Here is an 18,717-nt window from a genome sequence, read left to right as displayed (position 1 = left end):
TGTGTGTGTGTGTGTGTGTGGGGGGGGGGGGGGTTCTTCCAGAAAAATAGTGACACAGAAGTACATAGTGCCCAAGGTAAAGAAATGTTGCAGGATATTAACTCTTGTAAACTAGTCAAGAAACATATTAGGTTAGTCCAAATAAAAATGTTTCACATCTTGTTATTTTTTTTGTTTGTTAACCTTTATTGTTGCACATTCAAGAGGACTAACACAGCAACCACACTACTTTATCCAAGAAGGAATAAGCATTCTCTAAGAATGGGACATCCTTAGCGATGCACCGCAAAGCAACCTAGATGCACTAATGTGTCCCCACCTTAGCTCAGTTACAGCCTGTGTGTATCCATTAGCTGAAGTCAGAAACGGGATAGAGCAATGCCCCATGTGAGTTCGTAGTAGCAGTAGAGTCTCGACAACTTCATCAGTGAGGAGGCTTCTGAACACCTCTTTCTGTTCAGTAGGCTTTTTGTGTCCATGTGGTGCATTTTAGCCCACTGGTTGGGAGCAGAATGAGTAAACAGACTTATTTGTTGATATCAGGTACCTGTTTGTCAGGGGCCAATCTGCACTCTACAGCCATCAGCTGCTCCCTGCATGCCCCAATTCACAAGCAACAAGCTACCTGTGTTTCAGTGATTTACCCCGAGCAGCAGGATAGTTTAAATGGGAACTACCATGCATTTTTAAGTTTATCACTGTAAAATTTACAGTATAAATGAACTTGCTGATTACTTACCATAGGGAACTGTGTTTGGGAATAGCATCACCACAGGAATGTTGCTTCATTATATGGCACTGCAGTTATGTCAACAATGATTTTTTTTTTCCCTACCTTTCCAATTAATGCTCAATGTAGCTTACAGCACCAGGGGTTATATTAAAAGGCACTTCTATGTATAAAACAGAATTTTACATGCAGTAATCACCAGAAGTACATGCATCTAAATTTATGCACATAGACCCTGTACAGCAACACAGCGGAGAAAAAGGCAAGAAATAATTGGTGCCAGCAATCCTTTATTACGCAGATGACTTGACATGGGCTGTGTTTCGGCAATAGTGTCTGCATCAGGAGTCTCTGAATAAAGATTTCAGTTTGGATTCCTGTGTTTAAACTGGCATATAAGTAATCAACAATTATGACCCAAAGGCATATGCTAGATGTAAATTAAAAAAAAAACTGCAGAGTTTGCTGCAATTGAATATTTATTTATTTGTTGCATTTGTATCCCACATTTTCCCACCTATTTGCAGGCTCAGTGTGGCTTACATGATACCGTGAGGCGATTACCTTTCCAGTATGACAAATACAGAGTGATATTATAGTATAATAAGTGCATGTGTGAATAGAAAGGAGGAAGCGTTATGTCCAGTTCGAGTATTAGTATCGTTGTGTTGCAGGATTCAGGCATTTAAGTTGGATCGTTAGGGTATGCCTTTTTGAACAAGATAGTCTTTAGGGATTTCCGGACGTTTTGGTCAGTTTGGGTGTACATAATTGTTTGGCAAACACCCATTGAAAGATATTATACTTGAGAAACACTAATTTATCCGACAGATGGTGTAAATCATCAGTATGATCTAAATGCCCTACAGTTAATGAACGTAAGAAAACCATACTGGGTTGAACCAATGATTCATCTAGCCCAGTATCCTGCTTCCAACATTGGCCAATCCAGGTCACAAGTATCTGGCAGGAACCCAAATAGCAGCAACATTCCATGCTACCGATCCTAGGGCAAGCAACGGCTTCCTATGACAAAACAGGGGATTTATATGTCTGTAACTTCTTAAGTGAATGTATGATGTAATTGTTTCCTAATGCATTTCCTTTATTTGGCCAGTAGATGGTGACTGTCTTTTTTTGGTAAAGCTGTTACAGAAGTGACAGTTTTTTCCTCACCGACCCAAGCTGTGAGGTAATCTTTAGTCTCAGTATGGGGAGCACAGAGGTAAACATCTCTGTCCTGAGACCCTGTTCAAGGCTTGTGAGCAGATAGGGCTTCTTTTACAAAGCCATGATAGAGATAAACTGCGGGAGCACGATTTTTTTGTTGCTGTCATGATGCTGATCCTCTCCTCCCTGCTCTTTTAAAATGGCTGCAGAGACTTCCAGCAGCGGCCTTGCAAATCTTGGCAGCCATTTTAAAAGAACAGAGGAGAGGATCAGCACCATGGCAGAAGGCAGAAAAGAATGGGGGATCTTTCCAGCCCCAAAGAAGCCACTAGATCACCAGGGTGCCTCGTGCTATGTGCCGGGAGGGCACCCAGGGTCAGAGGGGAGGAGGATGGATGGAGTCAGGATTCGGGAATCAGGACGGTAAAAAGGGTGAGACTGTTTCCCCTTCCTCACGCCGCTGTCATCGCCATACACTCAAAACAAAGCAAGCAAACCTATGAGCTGCTGCATCCACGTTGTTGTTCTTTATTATTGTGGCATTTTTATTTAACCTCCCTTATAATTTCAAACATACCAGCTTGGGTAGCATATGGATATACACTTCCCTTCCATCTCGTCTTCTGAATCTGTCGACACGGCTGTCTCTACCTACAATGAAATTCTCTCCACTGCTCTGGACACCCTAGCACCAGTTGTCTCTCGCCCCACTAAGCGCATTAATCCTCAACCCTGGTTAACCCCTTGCATCCGTTACCTTCGCTCCTGCACCCGATCTGCTGAACGACTCTGGAGGAAATCTCGCACCCTGTCAGACTTCACCCATTACAAATTCATGCTATCCTCCTTCCAGTCCTACCTATTCCTTGCCAAACAGGAATATTATTCTCAATTAACCAATTCTCTTGGCTCCAACCCTCGTCGCCTCTTCGCCACCCTCAACTCCCTACTTAAAGTGCCCTCCGCTCCCACCCACCCCCCTCACTCTCTCCTCAAACACTTGCCGACTACTTTCGCGACAAAGTGCAGAAAATAAACCTTGAATTCACTTCCAGGCCTTCTCCTCCCTGTGACTTCTTAACCCACTCCCTCAACCAACCTAACCTGGCCTCCTTCTCCTCCTTCCCTGAGATCACCGAAGAGGAAACTGCTCGCCTTCTTTCTTCCTCTAAGTGCACCACCTGTTCCTCCGATCCCATTCCCACCAATCTGCTTACCAACATCTCTCCTACAGTTAACCCCTCAATCTGTCACATCCTCAATCTCTCTCTCTCTCCACTGCTACGGTCCCTGACACCTTCAAGCACGCTGTTGTCACACCACTTCTCAAAAAACCATCACTTGACCCCACCTGTCCCTCTAACTACCGCCCCATCTCTCTCCTACCCTTCCTCTCCAAATTACTTGAACGCGCAGTCCACAGCCGCTTCACTCGACAGAAACAGCACTCTCTAAAGTCTGCAATGACCTGTTCCTTGCCAAATCCAAAGGTCACTATTCCATCCTCATCCTCCTCGACCTATCCGCCGCCTTTGACACCGTCAATCATAATTTACTTCTCGACACACTGTCCTCATTCGGGTTCTAGGGCTCCGTCCTCTCCTGGTTCTCTTCGTATCTTTCCCAACGCACCTTCAGAGTATTTTCTAATGGCTCTTCTTCCACCCCTGTCCCGCTCTCTGTTGGGGTTCCTCAAGGATCTGTCCTTGGACCACTTCTTTTCTCGATTTACACCTCTTCCCTGGGCTCGCTGATCTCATCACATGGTTTCCAGTACCATCTCTATGCTGATGACACCCAGCTTTATCTCTCCACTCCCGACATCACAGTCAAAACCCAGGCCAAAGTTTTGGCTTGCCTTTCAGACATCGCTGCCTGGATGTCCAACCGGCATCTGAAACTAAACATGGCAAAGACTGAGCTCCTTGTCTTTCCACCCAAACCCTCTTCTCCTCTTCCCCCACTTTCCGTCTCTGTTGACAACGCCCTCATCCTCCCCGTCTCTTCAGCCCACAATCTCGGAATCATTTTTGACTCCTCCCTCTCCTTCTCTGCCCATATCCAGCAGACAGCTAAGACCTGTCGCTTCTTCCTCTATAATATTAGCAAAATTCGCCCATTCCTCTCTGAACAGACCACCCGAACCCTCGTCCACTCACTCATTACCTCTCGTCTTGACTATTGCAACCTTCTCCTCGCTGGCCTCCCGCTTAGCCACCTATCCCCCCTTCAATCTGTCCAAAATTCCGCCGCACGTCTCATCTACCGCGTGAACCGATACTCTCATATCACCCCTCTCCTCAAGTCGCTTCACTGGCTCCCGATTTGCTATCGTATACAGTTCAAGCTTCTCCTATTGACCTTCAAGTGCACTCAATCTGCAGCCCCCCATTACCTCTCTACCCTCCTCTCCCCGTATGTTCCCACCCATAACCTTCGCTCTCAGAACAAATCACTCCTATCTGTACCCTTCTCCACCACCGCTAACTCCAGACTCCGCCCCTTCTGCCTCGCATCACCTTATGCCTGGAACAGACTTCCCGAGCCCATACGCCATGCGCCCTCCATGACCATTTTCAAGTCCTTACTCAAAGCCCATCTCTTCTCCCTTGCTTTTGGCGCCTAACCACCTTCTCCATTCATGATACCTACACTTACTACATAGTTTGTTACCTTTAGATTGTAAGCTCTCTTGAGCAGGGACTGTCCTTCCCCATGTTTAAACTTGTACAGCGCTGTGTAACCCTGGCAGCGCTATAGAAATGCTAAGTAGTAGTAGTAATATGGATATACACAGAGGAAGTATAATGACGGAATGACTTTTCATAGGTAAAGTAGTAATTCCGGTGCTGGAGGAGGGCACGTGTTTTAATCACTACCGGCCCAGTTAAAAGCAGGTTGAAGGTGGGTTACGAAGCGGGTTGGGGGGGGGCTGCCAAACCCGTGAGAAGACGGGTTCCTGGGGAGCCTGTGAGGGAGGCCCAAAGCGCGGCTTTGGTATCTTTGTTGACGGATTCTGTCTAGGTGACGAGGGAGGGAACTTGCACTCCTGCTTCAGCACTGGGACATTGGTCTGTTCAAGGATCCTGAGGAGAAACGAGGGGGCACCCGGCTCAGTTAGTCTCTATGACAGCAGCTACCTGAACTGGTGGATGAAGGAGAAACACAGTATTATCAGCCAGTGGAGGGTAACAGCTTCCTCACTGCGTCACAGTATCTCTGTCTGCTTGCAGAGTGCTGCATTTATTTTCAGTAACACCTCGATAGTGCTGTAGTTAGTTGCTGCCCTCTTGGACCTTCCCCTCTCCCCCTTATGGGGTGCTGCCGCAGCTAGTTGCACCCCCTTCTCCTTCATAGGGTGCTACAGTTAGTTACTATTGCCCCCCTCATTCATAGGGTGCTAAAGTTAATTAGTTTCCACCACCCCCTTCATACAGTGCTACAGTTAATTACCATTTCCCCCCCCCCCCCCCCCCCTCCTTTCCACTTCCTAATTGTAATCTTCAACCAGATTGTTTCTCTGTTTTCTGTGGAGATCTGTTCTTCTGTGTGCTGTTTGGTATTTCATAAACCCTGTATACACACGTTTTATCCAAACTGGTCAGCGATACTGCAGAATTTGCAATTACGTGTTTATTTTATAGAATATGTGCACACAATATGTGGCAAATCTGTGCATGCTTCAGAGTAAGGTGTAAATATGGACATGATTTCCAGTTGGCTGATTTTGAAAGAGAAATGTACGTGCATACTTTCCATTTTAAAACTGTTGTCATTAACTTGCATGGCAGAGATACACATAAGTGACTTGCTATAAATTATTAGAATTCAGGTACAATATAAAACTCTTCTTCAAAGAGTTTACACTATAGTCCCAACCACAATGCCACCTAACAAATCTACACTGTAAGAAGAAGGAATCTTGCCTAAAACAGAGTTATATGGTAACAAAGTAGATGATGGCAGATAAAGGCTTCCAAAGTCCACCCAGTCTGACCAACAAGCTCATAGCAGATTATATGATATAAATAACATATGCATGCTAGATCTTGATCTGTTTTTGCCAATTTCAGGGCACAGATTTATTTTATTTATTTTAAGAATTATTTACCACCTTACTTTTCAACTACTGGAGTTACTGTCGAAGCCCACTCCTGCCCAACCAGATCTGTCTAGCCATAATCAGAGTACAGACTGTAGAAGTCTGCCCAGAACTAGCCTAACTTCCCAACTACTGGATTTTCCATCTCAGCATGGCTACGTTTTCAGTTCCATACTCTTTCCATATAGGAATCCTTTCTGTTTATCCAATGCATTCTTGAATTGTTACCATTTTTATCTCCACCACCCAGGGGCATAGCCAGACCTCAACGTTTGTGAGGTCTGGAGCCCAAAGTTGAAGGGGGCACAATTTGGCCCACCTCCCTGCCGCAACCCCTGGTCCAGTGCAATCCCACATACCTTGGGCTGGTGGGGGTCCCCACCCCGGCCAACTGAAGCCTTTCTCCAGTGTGGTTCTCTGCGCTTTGCCTGCCTTGCTCCCCTCATATCGCGTGCATGCTCGGTTTTAGTGAAACTGAGCATGTGCGACAAGGCTTCAGCTATGCCACTACCTCCCATGGGAGGGTATTCCAGGCATTCACCACCCTCTCATGGAAAAGCAGCAATTCCACTAGTCTGTGGAAATTCCACACATCCAACATGGCCCTGCTATGGATAAAGAACCAGTAATACCCCAGAAACACTGGTTTAGAAAATAATCCAGTTTAGCATTTGGAAAGCCACAAGATCCCACTTCTGCAAAATACAAGAGGATTTAAAAAAAAATGGAAAGAAAGAAAGAAAATGTTAATCTCCACAGATCAGCGTCCGTTATATCCCACAGCTGATATTACATTGATTCTTCCCCTGAACTGTGGGCTAATTCAGGAAGAATTGGGGTTCAGGGACATAGCAAGGCACTAAATTGTTTAAAAAAAAGTGAGGCAGGAGCTTGACCTCGGCTTTCATGTAATGTTAACATTCTCTGATTAAGCAGCATACATTTCTACAGCTGTGTGTGTGTGTCAACACAGGAATGTAGTAATTAGAGTAATGGAATAATAATGCCTCTTCTCTGGGCACTGTTACACTGTAGCAAAACATTCCTTTCAGTAACCAAAGTTTCCTTTCATTCTCTTCAATAATTAGTTTGTTTCATTTTTCCCTCCTACATCTTCCCAACATTCTTGGAAAAAAGGATGCAGGGCTTCACTTTTCTATAATATAAATGTTCTGCCAGCTAGTAGGAAACTAATGGGTGCTGAGAAATATTCTTCTTGTTTAGCTGTTTATTCGAGTACTAACATATTTATTATTAATGATCTGGAAATGGGGATGACAAGTAAAAGTAAGGTGATTAAATTTGCAGATGACACAAAACTATTCAAAGTTGTTAGAATGCATGCGGATTGTGAACAAATTGGAAGACATCATGAACTTGGAAGCCTGGGCATCCAAATGGAAGATGAAATTTAACGTGGACAAATGTAAAGTAATACACATTGGGAAGAATAATCCAAATCATACTTACTTGATGCTAAAATCCACATTAGGAGTCAGCACCTAAAAGAAAGATCTAGATGCTGCAATAGACAATACGCTGAAATCTTCTGCCCAGTGTGCTGACCCCCAAGGTGGACTCTAGCATCAAGTAACTATGATTCGGATTAGCCTTTCCAACATGCATCACCTTGCTTTTGTCCACATTAAATTTCATCTGCCATCTGGATGCCCAGTCTTCCAATTTCCTAAGATCTTCTTGCAATATTTCACAGTCCACATTTGTTTGAACAATCTTGAAAAATTTTGTGTCATCTTGAAAAATTTTGTGTCATCTGCAAATTTAATCATCTCACTTGTCGTTCTGATTTCCATATCATTTACAAATATGTTAAATAGCACTGGTCCTAGCACTGATCCCTGAGGCACTCCACTGTTCACCCTTCTCCATTGAGAGAAATGACCATTTAACCCTGCCCTCTGTTTTCTGTCCAATAACCAATTCCTAATCCACACCAGAACCTTGCCTCCCATCCCAGGACTCTTCTCAGGAGTACTGTACAAGCCACATCTACATTCAGACATGGTTTATAGAATAGCGCATAGGCCGGGTGGAGATGCCAACATTTAGGCGCTACCATAAAAAAAAAAAGCAAAATTCTGTTCTTCCTACGGAATAAACACATTATGCAACCTGAGTGCTATTACATCTCAAAAGAACGTGCACAACGGAAAAGAAATTATGCCAACTGAGTGCTTTGCATCTCAATAACGATGTATACAAACAGAATAAAATGCAAGAGAAATTATACATTGAATGTACACACCAGGAGCCAAAAAGGGGTGCTTACAACAGCCAGCAGGATATCCTGAATATGGTGTCGATAAAACAATCATAAAGTGCACCTCTTATTTATGCCAGTGAAAAGCTGATGCAAATGCCTGCAGCTAAATCTAGGCGCGCCCTTCCGAATTCTATAACCACACTCATAGATGTGATGGCCCCGACATATCCCCTTTTTGCTACACATGGAAGAATTTACGCATGCCTCTTTTTGGAATATGCCAGTTATTGCCAATTAGTGTTGATAATTGGTCTTTATTGGCCAATTATCAACTCTAATAGGCTCGTTAACTAATTCAGTAGTGCATGTAAATTAGCCACACATGCTACTCGGCACGCCATATACAGAATCCAAGGGACGCATCTAATTGGAAACTGGAGAGAAAATACAATATGAATAACCAAATGGCTGAACCAGGAATTCATCGAAGGATGTCATTTATCGAGCAGTGGTGCACAATTCATATACGTTCAAGAAAATCAGCTGTACAAAGGCAACAGGTCTCAACATAGGCCGTGTTTCGGCATTAAAGCCTTCAGCAAGAGTCCTAGTTAAATTGCCTTATATGTTTGCAAAGTTGTGAAAGAATTTCACTGAGTGAGTTAGTACCATAAGTGCACAGTCATTAGCACAGACACATTACTTTCCAAAGCAACAGCAGTAAAAATTCTTTGTTTACTCTTTCCAAAAATACTAGGACTAGGGGAATGCAATGAAGCTACTAAATAGTAAATTTCAAACAAACCGGAGAAAATATTTCTTCACTCAACATTGTAAATAAACTCTGGAATTTGTTGCCAGACAATGTGGTAAAAGCAGTTAGCTTAGCAGGGTTTAAAACAGGTTTGGAAAAATCTAAAAAAATAAAATCCATAAGCCATTATTAAGATGGACTTGGGAAAATTCACTGCTTATTTCTTCGATAAGCAGAATAAAATCTGTTTTACTGTTCTGGGATCTTGCCAAGTACTTGGTACAGGATACTGGGCTTGATGGACCTTCAGTCTGTCCCAGTATGACAATGCTTATGCTCTTATCTGTCCAAAGCCCCTGGGTAGACATGCTATAACCTAACTACTAATAATAATCATTTCTATAGCGCTACTAGATGTACGTAGTGCTGTACACTTTATAGGCAGGTACTTTCTCTGTCCCTAGAGGGTTCACAATCTCTGTTTTTGTACCTGGGGCAATGGAGGGTTAAGTGACTTGTCCAAGGTCACAAGGAGCTGCAGTGGGAACTGAACCCAGGTTGCCGGGCTCAAAGCCCGCTGCACTAACCATTAGGCTACTCCTCCACTTTAACTGGTGTCTGCCACCATCTATATGTTCACTTTATAGTTGTTTTCCTATATATGTAGAGCCAGAGGGCTCTTAAGTAAAGCCTCTTCCATTTGTGGCAATTGGGTTTTTTTTATTAACCATACGTTAACTCCAATTCTTTTTCCCACTTTCCTCTTTGCTTCATATTTGCTTTTACTGATTCTCCCAAAATGTACATATATGATTGTTATTATGCTTTTTCTGGAATCATAATGTTGGCCTAAGTTGGCTAATAAAGTAGGGCAGGCAACCACAGTCCTTGAGGACAATGGAAGCAGTACATTCAAAATCAATCAATCAATCTTATGCGTCTTCATTGTGGAAATCTTGAAAACCAAGTTGGGTTGTGACTCTTGAGGACCGTGGTTGCCCACTCCTGTAATAAAGACTCTTCCCTCCCCTATGTTTTTATGTTCTTTGTGCCTATTTGAAGTGTCTAGGCAGGCCAACTGTTTTAGCCCCTCAAAGCAAGTAACACCAAAACCTCAGGTCTCAACCTCCCTCCCCCCATGCCTTAACATCTCTTACTGCATTCCCCAATTAACATCAAGTTGTTTCATTAAGGCATATGTTCTGAATAACTTTTCACTCTTTCAAAAAGTACAAAAACCAAGGACACTCAATGAAATGACATGGAAACACTTTTAAAACAAATAGGAGGAAATATTTTTCACTCAAAGAATAGTTAAGCTCTGGAACTCGCTGCCGGAGAATGTGAAGTTAACATATATGGAGGAAAAGCCCATAGTCTGTTATCGAGATAAACATGGGGGAAGTCACTGCTTGCCCCGGGATTGGTAGCATTGAATGTTGGCACTAATTGGGTTTCTGTCAGGTAACTGTGATCTGGATTGGCCACTGTTGGAAACAGGGATACTGAGCTATATGGACCATTGGTCTGACGAAGTATGGCTATTCTTACTTTCCTCATTGCAAGTCGGCCCTGACAAAATGAATTCCGTTCCCGTACTCTCTTGCATCAAACTGTGCACTGGCCTGAGATCCCGAAGTCCCCGGCATATTTAGATGCTGTGCCAAATCTGAAGACGAGCTGCCACCGACCATTTCCCCTGCGTCCCAGCTTACCTGCCTGCACTGTAATGCCCTGACAGCGGCCGGTGCATTCACTCTGACTGGTACAAGCGCAGTACAACGTAGTCCCAAGCGGTCAGTCAGGATCTCACCCCTGCACCAAGTGGAACTTTCAGCCCTCCAAGCGGTTCCGAGTCAAACTATAGTCGGACTAACCATTGCCGGCTGCCCCCCCCCCCCCCCCAAGCTCACAGTTTCCACAAGTCTTACCCCAGATAAGAATCAGGACTGATACTCTGTTGCACACTCTCCAGTAAACCTCTCTCTTTTATTTTTAAAGGTTGTTGTGCTGGAAAAAGAGAGCTCCACAGGAAACAGACGAGATATAAAGTGAGGGAAGAAGTAAATTTGTGGGGCACCAGAGACAGGGATCTGAAGACCTCCATATATATATCTCTGCAGATTCAAGCCACCCACAAAGCTCAACTGGGCACCTGTTGACCAACTGGACCAGGAGCAAAGCACTCAAAAGCAGAGGCTGAAAAGTGTGTCCATCCACCTGCTGGAGATAGAAAATACCAAGGAGCTGGACTGGACGCCAAGAGAGATATGTCTCAGCTCAGTATCTCCACCTGCTAGTTGATGGACAAAACTATTCCACAGGTTCTGGAATAGCAGAAAGCTATGTAATGGAAGGAACTTTTTCTGTGCCTGCAGCAGGAAGCATCATTCTCCTTAACGAAGTCACTGAGCCCATGAAGAACAGAACCGCCAAATAAAATCATACCGCGACTCTGGTGTCAGTTCCACGGTGGATGCTACAAAAGCTGGGTCAAATGGAAAGATGTTTTGTATCTTTCCTTTCATAAATTAGAAAGCAGAAGAATGTCTGATTCAATGTACCGTTGACAAAACGTTGAAACCCTCTGTTCAGTGTGCGGCGGCAGAGAAGAAAGCAAATAGAATGTTAGATATTAATTAGGAAAGGAATGGAAAACAAAAATAAGGATGTTATTATGCCTCTGTATCGCTCCATGTTGCGACCGCATTTAGAATACCGTGTGCAATTCTGGTCATCGCATTTCAAAAAACATATAGTGGAATTAGAAAAGGTATACAGAAGGGTGATGAAAATGATAAAGGGAATGGGACGACTTCCCTATGAGGAAAGGCTGAAGAGGTAGGGCTCTTCAGCTTGGAGAAAAAATGGCTGAGGGGAGATATGATAGAGGTATATAAAACAATAATGAGTGGAGTGGAACGAGTAGACGAGAATCGCTTGTTTACTCTTTCCAAAAATACTAGGACTGGGGGCACGCAATGAAGCTACTAAGTAGTAAATTTAAAACAAATCAGAAAAAATATTTCTTCACTCAACATGTAATTAAACTCTGGAATTCGTTGCCAGAGAATGTGTAATAGCAGTTAGCTTTGCTGGGTTTAAAAAAAGTCTGGACATCTTCCTAAAAGAAAAGTCCATAAGCCATTATTAAGATGGACTTGGGAAAATCCACTGCTTATTTCTAGGATAAGCAGCATAAAATGTATTGTACTGTTTTGGGATCTTGCCACATACTTGTGATCTGGATTGGCCACTGTTGGAAACAGGATACTGGGCTTGTTGGGCCTTCGGTCTGTCCCACTATGGTAATGCTTATGTTCTTAATGCCATTTTGTATGTGTACCATATCGGTCCCATCAGGATCATTTCTCATGTGTAATCACCCTATGCAATACCTTGCTTAGAAGGGTGGAAGCTGTTAGTCATTCACATACTGTACAAGTGTATTACACATACAGCTGGCTTTTAGCTCGTATCTTTTGATCACTTCCCTCTCGGCTACTGGCACCAGAGCTAGCAGAAACGTATTCACTTCTGCAGTGATTAATAACTATTCAAGGGGAGGGGGGCACACAAGACATTTCCAATGTGCAAATTCTATATCAGTAAAATAAGCATTTTCTAAAATAATTTGGGCATACTTTCCGTCCAAGTGCTTTGCAACCCCTAATAGTGAATATTAGACATTTATCTTCTCCCAGTTTACAAACTGGGGATCAGAACAAGGAAATACATCTGTGGCTCCCTTTGCTGTAATTTCCACAGCTTTCCAAATTATCTATGTCTACCAAAAACTAAAAGCATAAAAACACACGCTCCTCCAACAGGAAATGATGATATGGAAATGGCAGAAACTGAGCCTGGGGCAGGATGGATGATACTCATGCCAAAGTGCATTAGCTGGGAATATTTCAGCAATCCAACTCATTTAAGAGTGTTGTAAATCATCCTGAAATAAAGCAATCTGCATCCAGTATTTCTCTACTGGGGACAGTTTGGAGAGAAAATTAAAAGGAGGTATAGCAGGCTGGTTAATTGGTGATGCTCAGTCCATTTATTCCTGAGATGTGACCTATGTGGGGGGTTCAGGTTTTCTTAGGCTACAGCTCTGAGGGATCAGAGGAAAGGTGCAGAGAGATCAGAATAGCACACAGCAGCAATGCTTACAGAAGAGGTGACAAAATCAGTCTTTAGGGCATCTATACTTTGCAATCATAAGTCATCAGAGTCAGTTATCATCGATTCTATATATGAAGCTATATCTGCAACAAATTAACTTTAGAATTACAGTGCAAAGGTTATGTACTGCATTTGTTTTGTTTTTTTTCCAGATTACTGCCATGTGCAAACTGCCAATAAAAGGCATAGAACTGTCAAATTCATCACACGTTGAATGCAGAGAAATGGGTATTCTTGATCTCTTTGTCTATAAAATAGTCACATGGACAAAAATTATAAACAGCCCTTCTGTGATGCCTGCTGGCAGACCGAAAGGTCTGAACTGGATTCTTATTTTATTTACAAGGAATGTGAAATTATCATACTATAGGTCACATTTTATGCAAAAAGACCTAGTTACTAATAACATGCATGAAGAGAGTTAGCTCACACTATTAATAAGTCTGCATTTTGGTCTGCTATTGTCAGCCCCCTCATTCTGCATGTTGCTGGGTTTTTTTTCAGCTCTTCACATTCCACATGTTGTTAGTGTCTAGTATATCCCCATCCTCACACAGAGACTCCTAAAGTTCTGCCCTGCTTAGAGAGCTGAGACTTAATGGTTCTAAAACAGTATTCTATTGTGATTAGAGAATGACACAGGGATAAAATGTGTCCCCGTCCCTGCAGGCCCTCTCTCCATCCCATCCCCGGGTAGACGAGAATCGTTTTTTTACACTTTCCAAAAATACTAGGAGTAGGGGGCATGCAATGAAACTACAAAGTAGTAAATTTTAAATGAATCGGAGAATTTCTTCACTCAACGTGTAATTAAACTCTGGAATTCGTTGAGAGAATGTGGTAGAAGCAGTTAGCTTAACAGTGTTTAAAAAGGTTTGGGCGGCTTCCTAAAGGAAAAGGCCATAGACCATTATTAAATTGACTTGGGGAAAATCCACTGCTTATTTCTGGGATAAGCAGCATAAAATGTATTGAGCTTTTTTGGGATCTTTCCAGGTATTTGTGACCTGAATTGGCCACTGTTGGAAACAGGATGCTGGGCTTGATGGACCTTTGGTCTGTCCCAGTGTGGCAATACTTATGTACTTATGGCTCTGTTCTCATCTGCAGAAGCCTCAAAACTTATGATTTTATATTTAAATCTTTATATTCAAGTATAAAAAGGAACAATATGCTGTGCAACTGTTGTGTATAAAATTACAAATAGAAAATAACAACTACCAGCAGCTATAATAACCCTCCCACCACCATCCTCTACCCTTCCAACCCCAACAATAGCTGACTTCTACTACCCCAAGGAATCCTAATCCACCTTGTTAAATTGTCCAGGGGTACAAAATACAACCCATTCTGTATGCCCTAGAGGGGAGAAATATGTCCTATGAAGCACTGTTAAGATTTTTTTTTTAAATCTGTGGACGAATAAGAAGTCATCAACAATCTCAGGATTCAGTCTAGCTCTCCTGTCTTCCACAGTCCTTCCTGCAATAGAAGATGTCTTCTTAGAAGATGTGCTGGTAGCAGGATGTACAGGGTCCTCCATGCAAATTTTGCTAGCTGTGGCCAGCATGTTTGCTTGTTTTTCCAAAAAATAAAAATATTGTTGTCTGCATCAATCAAATATAAATAACAGTCCAGTTCATTAACAGGTTTCAAAGTAGAAAGTGACATGGGGACAAAGTTTGTCCCCGTCCTCAGGAGCTCTGTCCCCATCCCTGCCCCTGTGGGATCTGTCCCCATCACCACGGGCACTGTCCCCATTCCCATCCACATGGTTACTGCGGGTCCCCGTCCCCTTCTCTAATCGTGATCTTTTTGTACAACTTTACATTTCTGGAATAGGAGAGGGCAGTTTAGGTGAAAATCTCACCTGCAGGGAAATTTGAACTGGTTTAAATACTCAGCTCAAGAACATCAATAGTCTTTGGCTCACTTAGAATTGCACAAGATGGGAGAAGGGATCTTGGCGTTAACTGGAAATAAATTTAAAAGTCCACTTACCCAAAGGACTTCTAGCAGAGGAGGGTTAATCATGAACTGGTGATCTCCTGATCAGAGGAGAGATGTTTTTTTCCTGTTTTTATTGTCCTTCAGACCATGGTGAGGAACTGTTACCAGGACAAAGTTTTTCTGAATATCTTGTACTAAAATGCCAAGGACTTGAATCAGACTGTGTATTAGTAAAGTACCCAGGTGCAAACCTATCAGGAAGACAGATTCTGACAGTTACAATTGTAAGGGCACTATTGCTGCAAATAATCACCTGCCTACAACTGCAACAAAGTTTTATAAGACTTTACTGAAACCAAAATTAATGATTTTCAGTGTTATAAGTTTATTATTTCTTTACTGAAACCAAAATTAATGATTTTCAGTGTTATAAGTTTATTATTTCTTTACTGTTTATTAAGTATTGTTTTGTATATATTTCTAAAATTATTACTAAGTCTGTAAAAGTTGGAAGAGGGTGACAGGACACTTGCAAGAAATGGAATGCTGAGCTTGAAAGCATGACAGATTCTAACATGGCCACCCAGACCCCAACACTTCTACCTGTGAGCACCCTGAAGATGTCTGGAGACCAAAGCCTGAATTTGGAGAAGATAAGAGCACCTAAAAATGAAGTGTTTATTTACTCATTACTTTAGAAGTGGTAATCTCTTGACAGGATAAGGAACTTAAATGTATCTAAATGTTCATTTTACAAAAAAGTAGTACAAGATGTTAACTGACATATGACAATTAAACAACGTAAAAAAAAAATTGACCAGGCCAATTCTTTAGATAAGAATCTTTGGTCTAATGTCCATAGGTTAAGCAAGGATTAAATGAGAATGCATTAAAAGAAGGTAAAATAGTTAGAATTAGACCTGTTAACTTAGCTTTTGTATATAAGTCAAAGTTAGTGCTGTGCCAAAACAGATGTGATGAATGGGTCAGGAGTGCTTTTTTTGTAGGACAAAAAGGTACAGGTACTCATTGTGGACAGGGTCACCATCTATGCCTCTGCCCCATATAGTAGCCACACCGCTTATACCAGCCATGCATCATTGAAATTTTATACCAGTATAGGAGAAAAAAATAACTTGTGATTTTTTTTCATTATAAATAATTTCTGTAACCAGTGGTATGAAGAGGTTTGTTGCACTGCTAAAGGGGGGGGGGGGGGGGGGGGGGGGGTAAGGGGAGAGGAATCCATGGAAACAGTTACTCCAGTGGGGTGGGCAATTGTATCCTCTAGTGCTGGTACAGTTACATAGTAACATAGTAGATGACGGCAGAAAACGACCTGCATGGTCCATCCAGTCTGCCCAAGACAAACTCATATGTGTATACCTTACCTTGAATTTGTACCTGTCCTTTTCAGGGCACAGACCATATAAGTCTGCCCAGCAGTATTTCCCGCCTCCCATCACCGGCTCTGGTACAGTTGATCTGGGCATTATTGTTCTTTTCATGGGGAAGGAGGGCACCTATCTCTCAGTCACATTTTGGGCCTTTGCTTTTGGCAAGTGATTTGAAAATCTATAAGCCTATACGATATTTGAGATCAGGTGATAAAACATTACTTGATGTTTCTTCATTTCAGCATGTTAGGGTGGATGTTTTTCAGTCTTCTGTATTTTATATTGAAAGAGCATGGAATGCACTGCGTGAAGCTCTGCACAAAATTTGCTCTGCAGTACAATTTAGAAAACAACTGAAAACCTGTTTACTCAAGCCTTTGCCAACATGTAAAGATAGCTGCTGTAGGCGAAAACTCATTCATTTATCTTCTGAATTTTGAATTGTGTTTTTATGATAAACGTTGGTAGGTAAATGTCTGTTATGTTACTGTTCTTATAGAATTTTTATTATGTATGTTAATTTCTTTGGAAACTGCCCAGAGTTACACGATGGTGTGATTTATACAAATTTTCCCCACCCCTCCAACATTGTCCCCAGTGAATTTCAAGGGAAAAGCTCTTTCAGAAACTGATTTACTATGGCTCTCTCTCCCCATTTTCTGTTTGTGGGCAAAAAAACTTTAGTAAACCAGTCCCTTAAGGCGGAAGGCAACCGAAACCAAATCAGCAACCGAGATTTGCAGCTCAGTTTCGGCCAAAAACAAACACAGTGCTCCCCCACCTGGCAAGGAGCAGGTCCTCATGGGTCTTGTCTGAGGAACTGGCAGGTGAAGAAATGACCAAGGATTGCTTTTCTGCCGGGGGTGGGGTGTGGGGAGAGGCCCAGGAGGACTCACTTTGGTATTGGTGGAGAGTGGTTACAGTGGGGGGGGTGGGGGGAAGGGGTTGGTTTCAGCTTAAAATGCACTGGCATTTTTGGCCAAAACCAAAGCAAGAGCAAACACTGATTTTGGGTTGGTTCAGTGCTGAATCCAAAATTTGGTCAGCCTCTACCTTAAGGTGCCTCTGGAAATCACCGACATAAATCAGCAGCCTCCCTTCTTAACACAGGCTGTCAGCTATGTGACAGCACCCTCTTGATAGATGAAGCAAAGAGACAATGGCTTCTTTGTTTTGCATATCACTGTGGCCCAGTTCACCTCCAATCTCTCTCTCTCTCATATTCCATCCATCTTCATCTAGTCTATCATATAGCTCCCACCCACCTCCTTCATCCAGTTTATCTCTCTCTCACACTTTCTTCCCCTTACCCTGACTGCTTCACAAGCAGGCTTATACCATTTGTACACTGCGATTGAGCTCTGTCTGATCTTAAGCTCTGTACAGGACGTTTAGGTTGCTCTGGCAGTTTTAAGCAAGGAGGCTGGATAAAACAGGAGACGAAGTGACGTCAACACATTGAAACAAATTAGGTTATTCTCTGTTTCCATTCCCCCTGCATAGCCGTCACTCCTGTACACTCAAAACAAAGCAAACAAACCTATTTATTTATTTATTGCATTTGTATCCCACATTTTCCCACCTGTTTGCAGGCTCCATCCATGTTGTTCTTCATTGTTGATAGCATTTTTATTTAATCTCACTTATATTTTTAAACATGCCGGCTTGTGCAGCATACGGATATACACTGAGGAAATATAACATAACTTTTCATAGGTAGAGTAGTAATTTGTTATAAATCTTAATCAGTATGTCATTTGGAGAAACTGGTTATAGGGACACCTTAGCACTGTTATATTTCGTGCAGAGATTTTTTTTCTCCTGATAAAAGGCCACTAAACAGACATCATGTTATAAGAGGCGCTCAACATTTGTACTTCTATTTATTTACTTATTTATGACATTTATATCCCACATTAAACATAAATTAGGTTGAAATCTGGGACCATTTAATTTTTTTTCCTGTGCCTACATGTCATGGTTGTGCCCCTGTTTCATGCTCTCACTCATCTCGCCACCTGGTGGTCAGACCTGGTGGCTGCGATGGACTGTCTGTTTGCTGTTTCCCATGTTCCAGAAGTCATGCTGATCCGGTCCGGATCTTCCAGCCTTCCAGACTGTCTTGGGATTTTTGGAATTTAGCAGCACCCTTACCTGGTGAACTCCCTTGTATGTTGCCTTTATTAAGCACCTGGGGACTTTCAGGCT

The sequence above is a fragment of the Microcaecilia unicolor genome, chromosome 4, assembly GCF_901765095.1.
Source record: "Microcaecilia unicolor chromosome 4, aMicUni1.1, whole genome shotgun sequence".
In the NCBI taxonomy this organism is placed as follows: Eukaryota; Metazoa; Chordata; class Amphibia; order Gymnophiona; family Siphonopidae; genus Microcaecilia; species Microcaecilia unicolor.
Note: the sequence above shows the minus strand (reverse complement) of the source record.